This window comes from Lutjanus erythropterus, chromosome 4, assembly GCF_056507025.1.
Source record: "Lutjanus erythropterus isolate fLutEry1 chromosome 4, fLutEry1.hap2, whole genome shotgun sequence".
NCBI classification, from domain to species: domain Eukaryota; kingdom Metazoa; phylum Chordata; class Actinopteri; order Lutjaniformes; family Lutjanidae; genus Lutjanus; species Lutjanus erythropterus.
In genome coordinates, this window is record NC_139320.1 from 6,321,186 (window position 1) to 6,338,977 (window position 17,792).

General features: G+C 40.3%; 1 pseudogene; it reads right to left on the reverse strand.

The window, feature by feature from the left end:
* Nucleotides 1-1,466: 1,466 nt before the first annotated feature.
* On the reverse strand, nt 1,467-15,532 carry LOC146327407 (uncharacterized; annotated as a pseudogene).
* Between the last annotated feature and the right edge of the window lie 2,260 nt (nt 15,533-17,792).

The following is a 17,792-nucleotide window of genomic DNA, read 5'->3' on the forward strand; positions in this document are numbered from 1 at the left end:
AGAACATACAGGATATTCTTGCTTCGACTAAACTTGTCAAAATAAAATGTCCTATTAGCTTTCTATGTAAACTTTTATATTGAAAGTGAGTGACTGCATGTAAAGAATACCCACTCTTACTGATAAACAATCCTCAATTACAAGTGTGTCAATTAGTAAAAACAAACTATATTCCACATGCCATTACTATCACATAGAACGGTTTCCTGCCAGATCACTTCAGCACAATTACATCTACTTGATTTTTATTGAGTGTGCTACAAAACCTTCCAGTATACCATTTTCTCTTTTACATAAAACATTTTGCTAAAAAAATATAATGACTGCAATGAAGTGTGTCTTACAATCAGCCGTTTTTAAATGTTAGTTTTGGATGAAGTGGTTGTCTGAGGTGTATTTGCCCCACAATGGCAGAGCAATTATCAGTTTCAACATTTTCACCACACAAAACCAACACTACTGGATACCGCTTAATTTGGACATCACTGCACTGCATTACACATCTGTCCACACCTTTTCATAATTGCACTACCACAATACTGAACTCGTTACAAAATCACACACAACCTGACACTATATAAAACTTCATACAGCACACAGCCACATATTATGTGAACAGCTATTGCCTTAGATTAAGTACTCTTTATGTGCACTAAATGCTGCAACTACCACACTATAATTCTACCTCCAACATTACGTATACCAGCAAATACAAACACTACAATGACAACAAAAGTCTGTTTTTTCAAAAATAAATTTATTTACAAAATAAACACTGCAACCAAAACAAAAAAAACACAGCAAGCCACACAGCACACAAAACTATATACAAACGCAAAACTATATACAAGTGCCAACAAAAAAAATCCGCCTCTACTTCAAAGGCTGTCACTGCCACTGTCCTCTTCAACATCAGGTGCCTGGCTGACAGCCTCTGTCCACTCTGCAAAAACACACAACAAAAACATACATAAATTGCACACCAACCTTATTTACGCACAATACATAGCTGACAATGTTCACACATCAGTGCCATGACTCATACATACCCTTGCTTTGACACTGTACAAAAACAAACTTTACAACAAAATGTATCACCCTCATTCATACAATTACTGTCTTACTACCTAGTAACACCACAAATCATCTACGTCAAAACAATGAGCATCACGCCTCACAGCTACTGTGCAACTACACCTGTCGAACACAAAACAATCTAAAGCACAAAAACACTATACACAGAACTTTGCCAAGAGCCATTTCGCAATTTCACACAAACACTTACCATCTTCAACAAACTGCAGCGACGCCTGAAGGACGTCCAGCTGCTCCCTTAAACGCCCATTCTCTGCCTTCAGCATGGCGTTCTCATTTGTTATGTAGGCCTCCTTTTGCCTGGACGCCCGGAGCTGCCGCATCTTCATAATTAAAAGGTCCATAGCGCGTCTATGCACCATGACGGCATTTCAATAAAGCTCGTCATGAGACACAGCGCCATCCTTGCACGCATACTGAAAAACACAACATACAACCATGTTGCTGATTCAGAACAGACACTGCAGACACATTTCTATCCTCTAACATGCGCACTTATGTCATGCACAACAAAACGTACTGCACCCAACTTTAACAACACGACAAATGTTCAGATATGTTGCTACACCCTCAAATATATTTCCAGCATAAGCAACTTACAGTGCACAACTGCAGGTCTTTGCGTAGGTCTTCGATGTCTGGAACGTCCAGTCTGGGAAACTTTGAAGGAGACTCCATAGCCGTTCTGTAAACGTAACAAGTCATGATCATTACAAGCACAACAACATCTACTAACACATTTCACTATCACATTTACTACAACAACAAACACAAGTGCTTAACACAAAGAACACCTCTTAACACACACGCAGCCACGAGACCAATGTCTCTACAGATGTTGCTGTACTCCACAAATACCTGCCGCCAGCTCCGCCCTCGCGCATGTTAATTGGCTGCAGATCACTTTCACTTACTATTCTACACACCCACATATTCCACCCATGTGCATGTACACAACTGCAGCATTAGTTTTATAAACACATACATTGCTTTTGCAAACCCACTGCAATAACTACTGCTGCTGTCCTGTCTTCTCCTTTTCTACCTTTGTTTATTTTAACTCTTCCTGCTACACTGTAATAGACTGGCCATTATAAATACAAACGAATCATGTCTTCCACTAGCACTACCACACTTTCACGCTTTGTTGAAACCTCACAACATTCAGCTGCAATTGCTACAAATCTTTACCTGATAAAACACATGCCTAATGCAACTTCTCACACTTTAAAATACCCTTGACAAAAATTCCCCCTCATCTGTATCTGCCTGCAACGCCCATAAACACACATTACACACCGACAGTAACATCACACACGACCATGTACAACACATACTCATTAATAAAAAACCTTACACCACATTACAGTAGCCATGACCACACCACAACAACTCCGCCTCCCACTTCTGCTGAAAAATGTGCCACTGTTTACAATCTCATAAAATGTAGCACACACTACTCATGTGCCCCCGTCTTCCACGTTCCAAACATTTTCTGATTCGTTCACACATATGCACAATTCATACACTTCATTCTGTCTCTCTCCCTTTTCACTGCGCTGCAGCACATGGGCACACTGTCTGTGTACAATCCCACACAATACACTGTATTACGCACACCTGTCTAAATGTCTGCCCACACGTAAAGATACATACTACTCCTCTTCTCAAGAAACACCAAGGACACATTGACACATCACTTACTGCAACCAATTAATGATATCGCCAACACATACTTCCACGCAAAACAAAACTCAAACCTGCTTACACTTTTCACCAAAAGTACCACACTTATGCTCCACGGCCCAAAACTGGCACGCCAGATCGTTCAATCCAACCCACAGCATGACTTTGCCAAAATCGCATATTACTGCTCAAACCTTATTTATGACTAAAACCATTCCTCCAGTATTTCAAATAATTCAATTAATACACTACATCTAAATAAACACACACTATTCCACAAACTTATTACAGACCCAATTACGTGGACATTAAAATACCGATACAAATACTTACTGTTAGAGTTTGGGCTTTATCTCTCCTTGTGTTTCCTGTTTTCCCTCTCCCTAGTGTGTCATGTTTGTCTCTGTGTTGCTGGACGTGACTCTTTTGTTCCCTCCTCCTGCTCATCTATCTGATCCTCTGCAGCTGCAGAGGCTCACCTGCACCCAATCCACTACTCAAGACACTGCAGTATATAACCCCGGCTCAGACTTCCAGATTGTTCAATCTCCTATGTGCTACAGACATCTAGGCTCTGGTCTGTTGAAGATTTTGTCAGTGTGTCTTTTGGATTTTTTCCTGGACCTCAGTAACTCTTTGTTTTCCCTGTGCTTCAGATTCTCCAACCCAGCTCTGCCAGAATGCCAGTTTCCTACCAGCCTCATCTCAGTCTTCTGCCACCAGCTTCATTGCCTGCCCTGCTCAGCCCTGTGCAGCCTGAATCCTGTCCATCTCAGCCAAACCTTCGGACCACCATTAAGAGAGTACATAATAAACTGTCTAAACCTCTCTGTCTCCAGGCTGTGCTTGTTTTTGGGTCCTAATATTGAATGGTTACAACACTTACATCACACAGCTGCAACATCTGACAATGCAGCTCCCCCTTCGCGCATGAACAATACACACACACACACACACAAAACACCAGTGGTGGACAAAGTACTCAACCCCAGTACTTGAGTCAAAGTATAGATACTCCTGGTCAAATATTCCTAAACTACAAGGGAAAGTTGCTCAGTTAGAATTTTACTTGAGTTCAAGTACTAGAGTACTTGATTTTAAAAATACTTAAGTATTCAAAAGTACAAAGTACATTTTCTAATACCAATACATGTTGTATTGTTTTCATGATGCATTTACAGAAGCTTGAAACTCTCTGAAACCAGCTGATGATGCTCTGACCTGCTTGTAGAACCACTCTGCCACACAAAGTCTATAGAAACACCTATAAAAACTTCAACATAGAAATACAATCAAAAACAAAATGGACATCTATTGTCATTTTCTGATGTAACTATTAAAATCACTGCATAAAAGCAGATTGAAGTTAACTGTAAGGAGTTCTCCAAGTCTGTTAAATGACATTTCTTTCTGTCTTCAGAGGCAGTATATATACACATGAATTATGTGGTATTTTTCACCCTGATAAAAACAATCCAACTTTAAAAGCTACCTGGAATAATTAATAATTATAACATCTTGAGATTTCATTTAGTCTTTTTCCTGCCGTCACCATTGCCTCTTTTTGTTTGAATGAAAGAGGGAGAGCTTGCTTGTTCTTGTTACTGAGAGCGCCTGGATGATGTATTTCCACTTTTACATCAGTCCCATTTGAGAGGAGCTACTGTGATTGGTTTCCTTCTGTGAGGAACACAGCATGTGACCAACTGCATTTTAGAAAAGAAAAAACACCAACAGCTGACTTCAAAGCTCAGTCGAAAAGTAACAATAACCTTTCTAGAAATGTAGTGGAGTGAAAGTCTGAAGTGTCCAAAAAACAAATACTCAAGTAAAGTACAGATACTCAAAAAATGTACTTATGTACAGTACTCAAGTAAATGTACTTCGTTACTGTCCACCACTGCAAAACACACAACTCGCATTTTGTGAGTTCTCACAGCAAACGTAACCCTGCCTATGCACGCATCTTGATAATGACACCATTGCTTACAACAATCCACATAAAACGCTGGTTAATGACATTGCCGCACTAAAACATACTGCAGCATACACAAGTCTAACATACAATGCAAAAAACTATGCTTCTCTGACACACTTTCACAGCTTGGCACAGCAAAGTGACAAGGCCAGAGTTCACTAACCAATCACGTCTGCCACCATTTTCTCGGTGTGATTAAAAACAAAATACAGATGCCAAAACTACTTACAAACCATGCCTGACTGCCTGCACACGCCCATTAACGTGTTTTGCCAAAACACAGGAAGTGGCTTTAACCTCCCTGCACTTGGTCAAAACTGAAACTTTACATGTTCATTAACAGTCCCAGTCTGAACATATGATGAGTTTTGTCCATGGGCGTGGCCAAACAGCTTGACCACACCCTTTGATGTGCGGCGCTGCAAATAGTGAGTTTCGCCGATGTTTACGAAAATTGGTACACATGTATCACTGGGAGATGAACAAAAAAGTCTCTTGGACCGATAGGCTAAAGTCAACAGGAAGTCGGCCATTTTGAATTGCGTGCTCAATTTTGGCGTCCACATGACCTATTTTAACTAATTCCTCCAACAAAAATGTTTCAATTGACTTCAAAACTTGAGTGGACCATCTAGACGTGTGTGTGTGTGTGTGTGTGTGTGTGTGTGTGTGTGTGTGTGTGTGTGTGTGTGTGTGTGTGTGTGTGTGTGGTTAGAAGTTTTAAAAAGATGTGGTCAGCATGAATATAAACAGTGTGTACATTGTAGAAGCCCCAGATTTTTCATATTTCACACACAACCCAGCTTTGGGCCATATCATGCTCATTATGGGTCATACAGTGTTCCACCTATTGGCAACAAGACATAACATTTTTTGGAGCAAACACTGAATGCACATTCACTTGATCTTGTGCTGTACATTCCATTTACATGTACTTCTTGCAGAATTAATTTAAGTTATGTAGTAAAACATACTGTACATTGTAAGTGACAGACTCAAACTGTTGGTTTTGGAGTGTAAATTATGTTTTTTATTGTTTGTGTGTTTTTACTGCTTGCACGAATTGTACATAATAGATACAACAACACTGTATTGGCATACATTGATTCACAGTAGCATCACAAACATTAATAGATATGCATGCTTTAGGTTATAGAGTGCACATCATATGGTCTTTCATGTACATGTCAAAATAATCAGCAAGGCACCGCAGGGTATCAAACCCCATCCCAGTAAAACTAGGAGTACCATTACCAGTGCCTTTTGCTTTTTGATGTTACATGGAAGGCAAAGCAAAACCTGCATCACAACAGCATGTGTGTTGCACCATTGCATAGGGTGCCATATTTATACTTTTTCACACCAAATGTAAATAAATATATACGTAGTGCAAATGGCAGTATGTGCTGTATAGACAACACATTTTGCGTGATATGTTCCTGTTAAACATGCTGTAGTAACAGTAAACAAAACCTTTTTTGTGCATTGTTCACACGAAACAAGAACATACAAAGACAGGCAGCCATCATACACTAGGATGTAACAGACCTGTTGCAATTACAAAAACAAACAAATGAATAAAATGTAAATAAATAAAAAATAATAGTGGGGAAAAAAAGGCCATAGCTGCAGGAACTGGCTCAAAAAGCATGCAAAACATGTAGGGCACAAAGCAGACACAATGATAGAACAGTCACAGAAAACACAACATGTAACAACAAGCAGAGATTTTGTCTGAGCTATCCTGCTGAACTGTCTTCCTCATTTGTAGTATGTGTTAGATACAAAAGAACATACAATCCCCTCGTGGTGGCTGAAATATGTTGGCAACACTAATGTTTTTATGTCATAATTGTTTGTTTTCACATACACATGATCAATTAGTGTGCCCTTCTCTGTTGTGGGTTGACTAACATATTAAACAAACCCCTTTTTGGTTATAAATGTGCAGAGAGATGTGTTTAAAATGTTTTCATTAAAGTCGCCCATAATAGCGATTGGTTAATACCACTCAGTGGTACAATCAAGTAAATTGCCTAGGTTGTCTTTAAACGAAGGCATTGGATATGTTGGTGGCCGATAAATAACTGCTATTAATGTGCATAGTTGTATACTACACATTATATATTGTCGGCATTATCCATGCCAACACCACCATGTTCTTGCCTTTGTATATTAATTAATGTGGGGTTGTTACTACTGTATGCTAAACTGCAGAGCTGACAATGAAAAGTGTAACCATTAATGTTCAGTTTCTAATGAGGGCAGTTGAGGCAGCCATGTTTCTGTAACAGCAGTACAGTTAAGCTGTAAATGCTGTGTACAAGCCACCAAATCTGCTGCATGCTGTCTCAAGTTTTGGACATTCATCAGAAACACATTAAAAGGTATCGGAGGTGAAGTTGGATTCTGTGTTTTTTCCACCAAGAAGGGAGGCATGTTCTTAATTGCATCCAGAATGCCATCTTTGCTGTATATGGCTTTCTCTTCAAAGTCTTGAATAATTAAACCAGTCAAACTTGTTACTCGGCTTAAGGCCACATATGCTTGACCAGGTGCAAAGACCCTCTTTAAAGATAAAACTGCTTTTTTTACGGTTAGGCCTTGAACTTTATGGACAGTTATAGCCCATGCTAGCTTAAGAGGAAATTGCCTGTGCAATCCGCCTTTGGTTGTGGCTTTTTCCTCTTCTGGACTAATAGCAGTAGAATCAGCTAAATCTGCAGACACATTTGCACATTGTTTCCTGCTTTGTGCACCAACATGTTTATCATGAAATTTAATGTACACTTTTAAAGGAAATTTACTTTTCTGAGAACAAAGTATGTGTGTAACAACACACCGTTCACAAGGCCATCATTCACGTCAATATTTTTGCACAGCATCACACGTGCATCCTTTCCCAATAACAGTTGTTCTGACAGTGTAAGGTGCCTTGGCATGATGTCCCTTTATTAATTCTAATTTCCCTGTTCTTGTGTTATTCATATAATCCTGAGCCTCTATCTGAATGTACTCAGGACACATCTTAAATAGTTTTGCGTCATTATGTTCATTAACTTGGTTATTTGTGGGAAATATATGTAAAACCGGACTATCCTCACCTGTTTCGCATTGTTTTAATATTTTTATGTCATTATCTAGTATTTTTGTCCCTTTTTGACGTGTGCGTAGCCTGTTCAATAACTCTGCAAAACAGCCATCTTTTTGCCTAACGATGGTGTTGAGTTCCACCACTTTAAATAGAGGGGAAAACAAGTTCACACTAATATTATCAGCATACAGTGGTTTCCCTTGTACTGGAGGCAGTTGGAAAAAATCTCCAACTGCAATTACACTAACATTTCCAAATGGGGAAAGTCACCAGTTTGTTTAATTTGTTGTAATCGGCCATGAATGTATGCCAGCAAATGGTGGTCAAGCATGGACATTTCGTCAATGATTAGCAATTTTAGATGACGATATTTAACACGTAAAGAATTCAACTTTTCCTCACCCAGAGGGGTGTAAGGTAAGCGAATGTCTTTACCAATTCTAAAGGCATTATGAATTGAGCTTGCATGTAAATTGTATGCAGCAATGCCTGTTGGAGCAGTTAACATTACAGTAATGTCATCAGGGCTATGAGAAAGTGTTGATAGAAGCCTTATTGCCTCATACTGAATGGCTTTAATTAAGTGACTTTTTCCTGTCCCCGCACCACCTGTAATAAATACATGCAATGATTGTGGGTTTTCCCCCATTACCTGAACTAAACACCACTGTCTTATCTGGTAAAAGACACTCATCTGTTTGCCATTTAAAGACCTAATTAAGGCTAGTCCGTCACGTCTACTAATGTTATTGTGTTTTTCTAAATGTGATAATTGTTCCTTTGTTGCTGCTAAATCCGGAATATTGTCTACATTTTCCTCTACTTCATGTGCTTTGTCTTTCATTGCCTCTACGCACTCTAATCTTTTGCGTTCCTGTTCTGGTCACAGTTTGTTTTTGCTTGTTGCTGTGAACAACTGAACATAGACAGCCATCGCTACATCTGACATGGCCGTCTGTATAAAAGTGTTCATAAGACTCATAACTTGGAGGTTTAAGTTGCTCATCTATACGATACGGCAAAAACAACTGCAAACTACTCTGATGGAACTGTTCAGGATTTTTTGTTACTGAAAAGCGCGCGTAACGTACAACTGCAGGTTGTGTTCGTGTTCTTTTTATAACAAAACCTAACTTATTTTGCAACGCGATCTTAACTGACTTTTCATTTTTATTTGCAACACAATATTGTGATGCAAATGTTGCTAAACACATATCATTGAAAACGTCATTAGGCCTATTCTTATAGCGATCGACGATACTAGTCATCCACATGTTTTCTGTGATGAGTTCATGTGATGATGCCTTTTGTTTTAAAACATTTAAAGGCAAACTCATTTTCACTATCTTATCACCTGTTGGCACAAACGCAACCTTCCGAGTGAATTCTTTTAAATGCATGTTTGTTAATCTATATACTGCTTCTTGGGCGCCAACATCTCTATTATGTAAATAAACACTCCCTAACTTTTTTAGTGCATCTTTTGCACTAACATTTCCTTCTTTTGAAGCTTCTCTTTGCACATTCCCTAACATTAGTCCCATCTCTCTCTCTGCTTTCGAAATATAAGATGATATACACTTCACACACATATGCGTCTACAACATACTGGATGTCTGTTTGCATTCCAGCATTTCAGTAAAGGCTTGCTATATTGATTTATCCAAGCTTCATTAATTGGTCTTAAGACGACTTCTGTCTTCCTCAAAAGAAGCTTGACTTATCCCTAAGCTTGCAAAGAGATGTTCTGCACTATTGTAGCTAACGTGTCGTCTGATAGCGCTGTTTTAATAGCAGTTAAAATCAGACTTGCATGTTCTTTCTTCATCCGATTAGGTTTTTCCTGCTTTTGTTTTGCACATTCACATGTCAGCAAGTTCCCTGATTTGTCTTTGGAACAGTCACATGATTTGTCATCGTCTTCATCAGTTGGGCTGCGACAAATGTTTGAGCTGATACTGGCCATGGGAAGTTAAAGTGACAAACAGTTTTTTTCTTTTTGCAAGTTTTGGAATGTCGCTTGGAATGTTGTTGCACAGATGACAGGATGTCCAATAATGTGTCATCATGTGATGGTAATTCACAAGTGACATATTTGTCAATAAAAGCAATTACTGCTTCATCAGTGTCTTTGTCAATTTGGGGGCCCCCCTCAATCCAAAAAAAGAGCGTGCACATGAGGGGATCCGCATTGCTGGAATTCTATACGATAAAAATAGTCTTATTTTTCCGATTGGACACAAAGGTGACATAAGAACTTCCCTCACAAAAATATGCCAGCGGAAATCAAACATTCTTGCCGCAGTAACAGGATGACGACGCAACAAATCACATCTATCTGCCCAATCTAAGTCGTCCAATGTTTGAGTCCTACCTTCTTGTTTTAAGGCACTATTAATAAGATTTTTCCATCACATGTCTGCCGAGGAAAAAGAACAGAACCACGTCGGAATACCAAGTTGACGCACGCATGCTAACAGGTCGCGCTGTGCTTCCTTCCAGAAAGCTGGCGTCCCCCTGATAGGTTTTAGGAAACGAAATCCGTCGTCAAATTCTAACAAGTTTTTCAGAAATTCTTCACTATTTACTCTGTCAGCATTAATGTTTTGGGCCGTACATCCTACTTTACCTTTACGTAATGCTATTGATACATTTGATACGACTTGCTCGACCTCCGACATGTATTGAGCATAGAAGATGTAATCTATATTTTGGGTGAATCTACCATTCACGTGTAGAATCCTGTTATTGAAATAACGCGATAGTGTTAACCTATGCTGTCTACTCACATGAAATGTATTACAAGCGGTTGGGAACAAAACGGGAAAGCATTTGCCTTCATTATTATGATCAGATAGCAATTTGACAGGATTATTCCCTTCGGCTGGAGCCAAATTCAATATGTTATCGAAATATTGATCTAAAGCTTCCTGACCAATATCGACTGGCATGAGACATGTGTCTTGAAACATGCAATGTTGCTGCCTGTCGTGGAGAAGCACATCTTCAGATTCATTGCCGTTTGCAATATTACATGCGTTATGGGAAACCTCATTTTCTTCCCTGCAAAACTCATTTAGCCATGATTGATAAAATTCTATGTCTTTGTAATGCGCATTTGTCTTTTTCAAATATTGCAAAGCTTTTTTAATGCGCATAGTATCAACAAATTGATATTCATGATGGCCTTTGTAAGTTAGCTTGCGCTTCAATTTCACACGCAGCAAAGAGCCATCCATGTCCGAACGAGGCAACAAATTGGTGGTCTGCATGATATTTGCTGGCACACATGTCACAGGCCCATGTACTCCATTTTGACCACCTTTAGGCAAGGCTAGCACTTTCATAAAGGGTATATGTAACGCTATCAAATGCTGCTCTAAGCTATTCAAACATGCTAATTCCGGTGGAATGGGATGAACCTCCAAGTTGTTCACTCCGGTGGCACTTCACCCTTATTAATCTTATAATGACATGAATAGTAAATCCACAATTGTGCTCTGGATGTCGCCAACCACTGACATGGCAGAACACAGTTGGCATTGCATTCATGTAAATGTTGTTCGCTGATACATGTATCTGCAATTAAATACACATTTTCTTTTCTTATAATCGTCTTTTTTACACGATAAAACCTGATGTCTAAATAATAGTCTTAGACAAACGCAGCACACAAAATCTGGCCCTTCCTTTACTTTTCCACAAACTGTTCCATAACAAAATCAAACTCTTTTTTTGTTTTCTTTCAGTTGGAGCATTCTTGATTTGCTACCTGCTTTAACACGATTCTGATGTTCAGGACTGTCATGATACTTTCTTACAGATATGGTTTTTACATGCAGTCTGTGTAACACATTTGAGTGATACTTACTTTACTCATGTGCTTTTTTTTCCCCCTATGTAACAAATTTGTGTGGTATTTCTCTTCACTCGTGCGTTTTAATTTTTCTTTATACAACACATCAGTTTGATATTTCTCTTTAGTTAATGTTATCATTTTATCTTTATACAAAACATTTGTATGATATTTCTGTTTCTTCATTGCTTTTTTTTCTTTATACAGCACATCATTCTCATACTTCCTCTGACTAATTTCCTTTTCTTTCTGCCTATACATGTCATTGTCATGATAGTCGTCTTTGCGAATGTCTCAGTTTCTGCAAATGTTCTACACTCAAACAATATTTCAGTTTCCTTTTGCTTTTCATATATTTAGATAAACAATATTTACTAGGGGAAGTTGATATATCTGCACTTGCCTGTGCCTGTACTGTGGAGCTCCTCCTACGCATGTAGTGTGACTCTGGCACAGCAGTTTCTGCAATGTCCGCACACAAAGGCTTAAAATTGATTGTGCTTTCATGCTGCTGTTGTACAACATTACCTTGGCTAGCAAGTACTTCATCTATAGAACACGAACCTGCAACTGGACTAAAGTTTTGTACATTGACGCCACAACTTTTCACTCTACTGTGGCTTCTAAGGTTGTATCCTGTGGCATCAGACACTTTACAATAACCACAACAACTTTGTACTCCAGGCAGCTGAACACAAACAACAGCCTCATAATGATTGCCATTGCAATTTTCTAAACAAATCCCCTGATCTGACAGACGTCTATTCTGACAACTATATTTGAACCATCGATCCCCATAATGTGTATATATTAACTTCTAAACACTCTGCCGCTGCAAATATCTCTACTTCTGTGGCCCAGCTGCCAACAGAGCCCATTTTAGATTGGCTGAGGTAATCTGAAACAGATGAAAATTGACACCTCAACCTGTCCTTATAAGCTACAGCATTAGTGCTTAACTGCTGAACTATAGCATCTCTAATAACGCGATGGTAATCCTGTGTACCTGACACTGCTTGACTAATTGCTCTAAAAAAACATGCCTGTGAATATTCTCATTCATCCAGGTCATAGTTATCTTAGGGCATTGAATCGATCGCAACTGGACTGGTAAAAATTGTCTTGGAAGACGTTTCGCCTCTCATCCGAGCAGGCTTCATCAGTTCATGCTCATCAGACTAGATAGGACAGCTCTAGTCTGATGAACAGTAGTTGGATTCAAACATTTATCCTCTAAGATGCCGCCTCCAGACCAGGAATGGTTTCACTCCCTATTGTGAGGCCTAACGACAGTCGTTAGGGTTGAGTGGGGTGAAACCCCAGTGAGCCAACGACAGTCGTGGGGGGGTGTCTCACTCGTTAGTGTTCCATTCTGTTCTAACGATGGTCGTTGGAGGCACCTGCAGCCAGGTGTGGCTGGACTGTTGTTAGCTTTAGAGGCTAAACTATTGAATCTTTTGGGAAGGGATGAAAGGACGGCATTGTAAGTTGGGGATAGGTGGTGTCGTAGACGTCCCCCTCTGTTCAGGGATGGCTTCTCAACTTTGACATAGATGGCTTCCCTTACTCCTCTTTCAAACCATCTGTCTTCTCTGTCAAGAATATGTACATTTTTATCCTCAAGAGTGTGTTGTCTCTTTGAGGTGCAGGTAGACAGCTTAGTCTTGACCTGAAGAGTTAGCTCGTCTGTGTTGTGCCATGCACATACTTAGTTTTTGTTTTGTTTCCCCCAATATAAAGGCTGGAGCATTCCTCGCTGCATTGGACAGCATACACCAGATTGTTCTTCTGGGTATGAGGAGTGCAGTCTTTAGGGTGTACCAACCTTTGTCTGAGGATGTTACCAGGCTTGAAATGCAGTGGAATGTTTCTCAGATAAACCTGAGACATATGGAATGACAATTTTATTCCGTCTGTCCTTCTTTACTTCCTCCACCAAAAAGTCATTTTTCCTCCTGGAATTAGCCGCGATTTTTGCAAAAGACCAGTTGGGATAACCACAGGTTTTAGGGCCTCCCTCAGGTGTTTGTGCTCTTTTTCTCTGGCCTGTCAGCTGGTGGGAACATTATCAGTTCTGTGTTGTAGAGTTCTGATAACCCCCAGTTTATGTTCCAGTGGATGGTGTGAGTCAAAAAGTAGGTACTGGTCAGTGTGCGTGGGTTTTCTGTACACCCCAATGTGGAGGCTTCTGTTGTCTCCAATATGAACTTCACAATCCAAAAAGGGCAACCTGTTGACTTCGACATCCTCCTGAGTGAACTTGATGTTTTCATCCACTGAGTTAATGTGCTCGGTGAAGGCTTGCACTTCTTGGTTTTGGATTTTGACCCATGTGTCATCCACATATCTGTACCAATGACTTGGTGCTGTTCCCTCAAAGGAGTTTAACGCCTTTGTTTCCATGTCTTCCATGTACAGATTGGCCCCAATGGGAGATACCGGTGAACCCATAGCACAGCCATGTTTTTGCCTGTAAAACTTCCTCTTAAATTGAAAATAAGTGGTGTTTAGACAAAGTTCCAGTAAGCGGCAAATCTGATCAGGGTTGAGAGAGGATCTGTCTCGGAGTGTTATGTCGTGTAGGAGCCGTTTTCTCACGGTTTCTACTGCATCTTGAGTTGGAATGCAGGTGAACAAAGATGTGACATCAAAGGAAACCATTGTTTCATTGTGGTCCAGTTTCAGGCCTCTGACTTTATCCACAAAGTCCATAGAGTTTTTGATGTGATGTGGGGTTTTGCCCACCAGGGGTGCTAGGATGTTGGCAACATACTTAGCAATGTTATAAGTCACTGAGTTAATGCTGCTGACAATGGGTCTGAGTGGAGCCCCTTCTTTGTGTTTTTTAGGGAGCCCATAAATACCTGGGATGGACTCCTGTGTGATATTGTAGACGGTCAATGGTTCCTTCTTTCTGCAATTCCTGTAGGTAGTGTACGATTTTCCTCTTGTAACCGCTGGTTGGGTCACGTTTTAGGCTCTTGTATGTGTTGGCATCATTGAGAAGCGAGAGGATTTTGTCAAGGTAATCAGTTGTATTGAGAATTACTGTGCATCTCCCCTTATCAGCTGGCAGTATTGTGATGTTCTCATCTTTGCTCAGCGATGCCACAGCTCTTCTTTCCTCGAAAGTGAGGTTAGGGGGGGGGGGGGCGGGGGGGGGGCTTGGCATTAGAGAGAGCTGCCGATACTTTCAACCTAAGTTGTTCCCCTTCAGTTAGGTTGTTTTTCCTTATAGCTGATTCAGTAGCCGTGATGAGATCAACTATAGGAAGTTGTTTTGGTGTCATGGCAAAGTTCAATCCTTTGGACAAAACCTCTTTTTCTGGTTGGGTAAGTTCTGTCTGACAAGTTCTTTACCCATATATCTTGTATGTCTTTGTGTGTTGGATTCTCGGTTCTTTGCCTCCAAGTAAGCAAATGTGTTTGGGAAAGGTTGTTATTTTTCCACTGTAAATTCTGAAATTTTCTTGTGTGCAGTTCCTTTTTTTTGTTATGTTGTGCCATTTGGGCTTTCATGGTAAAGTCCATGACTTTTCCATAGATCCCTTCAGGTAGTAGTGTTGTCAGTTTGTGGAGTATGTTGTCAATTTTCACTTAAGTTTTCAATGGTTAAGTTTCTCACTCTCTCATTGAGTAGTCGTTTCTGTGCCTTTTCCAGGATGCTGTTGGTCCTGTAGCCTTTTATGGTGGAGCGTAGGCGTAGGCATGATGGTGTGAAGCCATTTTGCCTGCATCTCAGGTTGAACCTAAAATGGTTCCTATAATCCGCAACTTTCCGAGCCAACCTTTCATATTCCCGCACCAACTTGAGGGTATCAGATAGTTTCCGTCACCAATTATCTTCTCCTTCTTGCATGGAGCTCCTAAGGCACCGGCCTGTGCACATACATCAACTTCCTTTGACTTAACGTAATTGATCTTTAACTGTTTGCACAGTAGATTTGCTGCTTTACCACTAAGAGGTGTAAACTGAAATAGTTGCTGCTGTACCTCGCCAACAATAACATCATCTGATTTATCCGCAGTTACATTAGTCATATTTAACTTCTTTCATGTCAAACCAACTGAGGACACCTTACACTGCACACCTGAAAGACTGTTTGTGTTTAACTGTTTAGATAGAGTACAACTACGCTCACCAGCTCCTACTGCTTGACCAGTAGACAGAGGCAGAAGTGAAGATGTGTCTTCAGTTCTGCCTCTGTGAATAACATGCACAGCGGAAATCTCAAAAGGCTTTTGCCTTGTTGTCAGTGCTGTTCCCAGATTGCATATGTAATCATGCACCTCTGGCAATGAATTAAAATACACAATGACGCTTTTGCCATTTGGATCTGGCATTCCAGCTGAATCGCGAGCATGTGAGTCAACTGCCACGTACTGGCCATTCTGATAAATAACTACACATGTGCTACTACACAAAGTTAGAAAACATGTGTCATTTTTGGCAAACATGTTTTCTAATGCATTGTGTAGCGACATGTATACACCTGCCTGGATGAGATCTCCCTCAACTACATTTACATCCCCAAATTCAACCTCGCCATACTCAAATTCAAACTTATGGCCATCTATCACTGCCTGTTTTGGCAAGTCAGGCACACTCAGCAGATTAGAAAAGCCACTAATCTTGTTGCTGTCACGCAAACACGTGTACAGTTGGTCACCCAACAATACAGCCGTGTCCAAATCTTTTGTCTGCCATGTGAAAATACTATTAACTGTGTGTTTCACTAAACTTGCCAACCCTACTGCCATACACTGAACTCCTGCATATTGAAAGAGAACATCCCCCTGATGAAATGATCCTCTGACACTACATTTCCTGTCACTCGCCAACTTGCCTTCAACCTCACCTGACTTCACTGAAATGCTACAAATGCCATAACGCTCTACACCTAAACACTTCCTGAGATTTCTAATATGAATCATCAAATCACTGAGGCACGTGTTGAATACAACTGCAGCCGTGCCACTGTTGGATAACAAACCTGCCATGTCACGTGGACCACAATCAACCACTACATAATAACTGTGGTGTTGAATGATCAGGCAAACAGCACCACAGAGGTCAAGCAGACACATTCCATCTCTTAACAAAAGTTCCTGCAACCCATCAGACATGGCAGAGTGGTCATCCAACAACCTAAAGTCCCTGTATACTGGCAGACCAAGAGGCACTTTCCATTTCTTGCCAAAAATACTATGCTGTGCTATGAACTCAAACTACTTCTTCTCAGCATCAGCTGTCTTAGCTTCCTCAGCTACATACATGGCCAACTTTCTTCCTTCTACACATATCTGATCTACATCTGCCCCTTGCCAAGTACAGACAGGAGAACTCACATGCTTGATTGTACAACATCCTACTAATGTATCCAAATCAAATGTCAAAGGGGTCTCTCTGATGTGAGTCCCTCTAACAACTGGCAACAACACCTTTTTTGAACACCTGCAAGACAACATATTATCATTGGACACACTATGATCGTCATTTGGAGGGGGATGCAGGTGGAGACTCTTATCCTTTGGCCTCTGTATTAATTAAACAGATGTTGTTTACATATCTGTCACGACCTGGCTCAAAGGAAGGACAAAATATGGAGACCACACATGACATTTAAAAGTAAAAGAATTAAATTTATTTAAATTAACTAAATTAAGTATTTATGTAAGTCGGTTCATCAGTAATGTTTGTAGTGTATGGGTGTGTGAATGTGTTGAAATGTAAGGCAACAAAAACTAAATAACCCAAGACCCAAACAAACCAAACAGCTCAAGGAGGAGAGAGGGCACTGAATGCTCAGTCACCCATAAATATAGGTGAGCCTCCACACCACCTCAGGTGTTAGCCATCTCTACTAATGAGCCACTCCCCAGGTCTCAGCAACCAACCAAAAAGTAGGTCAGAGGCCTAGGGGCCGTCACATATCATACAAACAAAAAGGTATCACAAAGTGCTGCTCCAACACAACCTTCTCCATCACAGTCACTTGCACAGGACTGCTAGGTGACAAGCCAAAAACCACCTCAGGACAACCCAGGGTCATGTGTGCCCAGCAGAAAAAAAGAAACCAAAA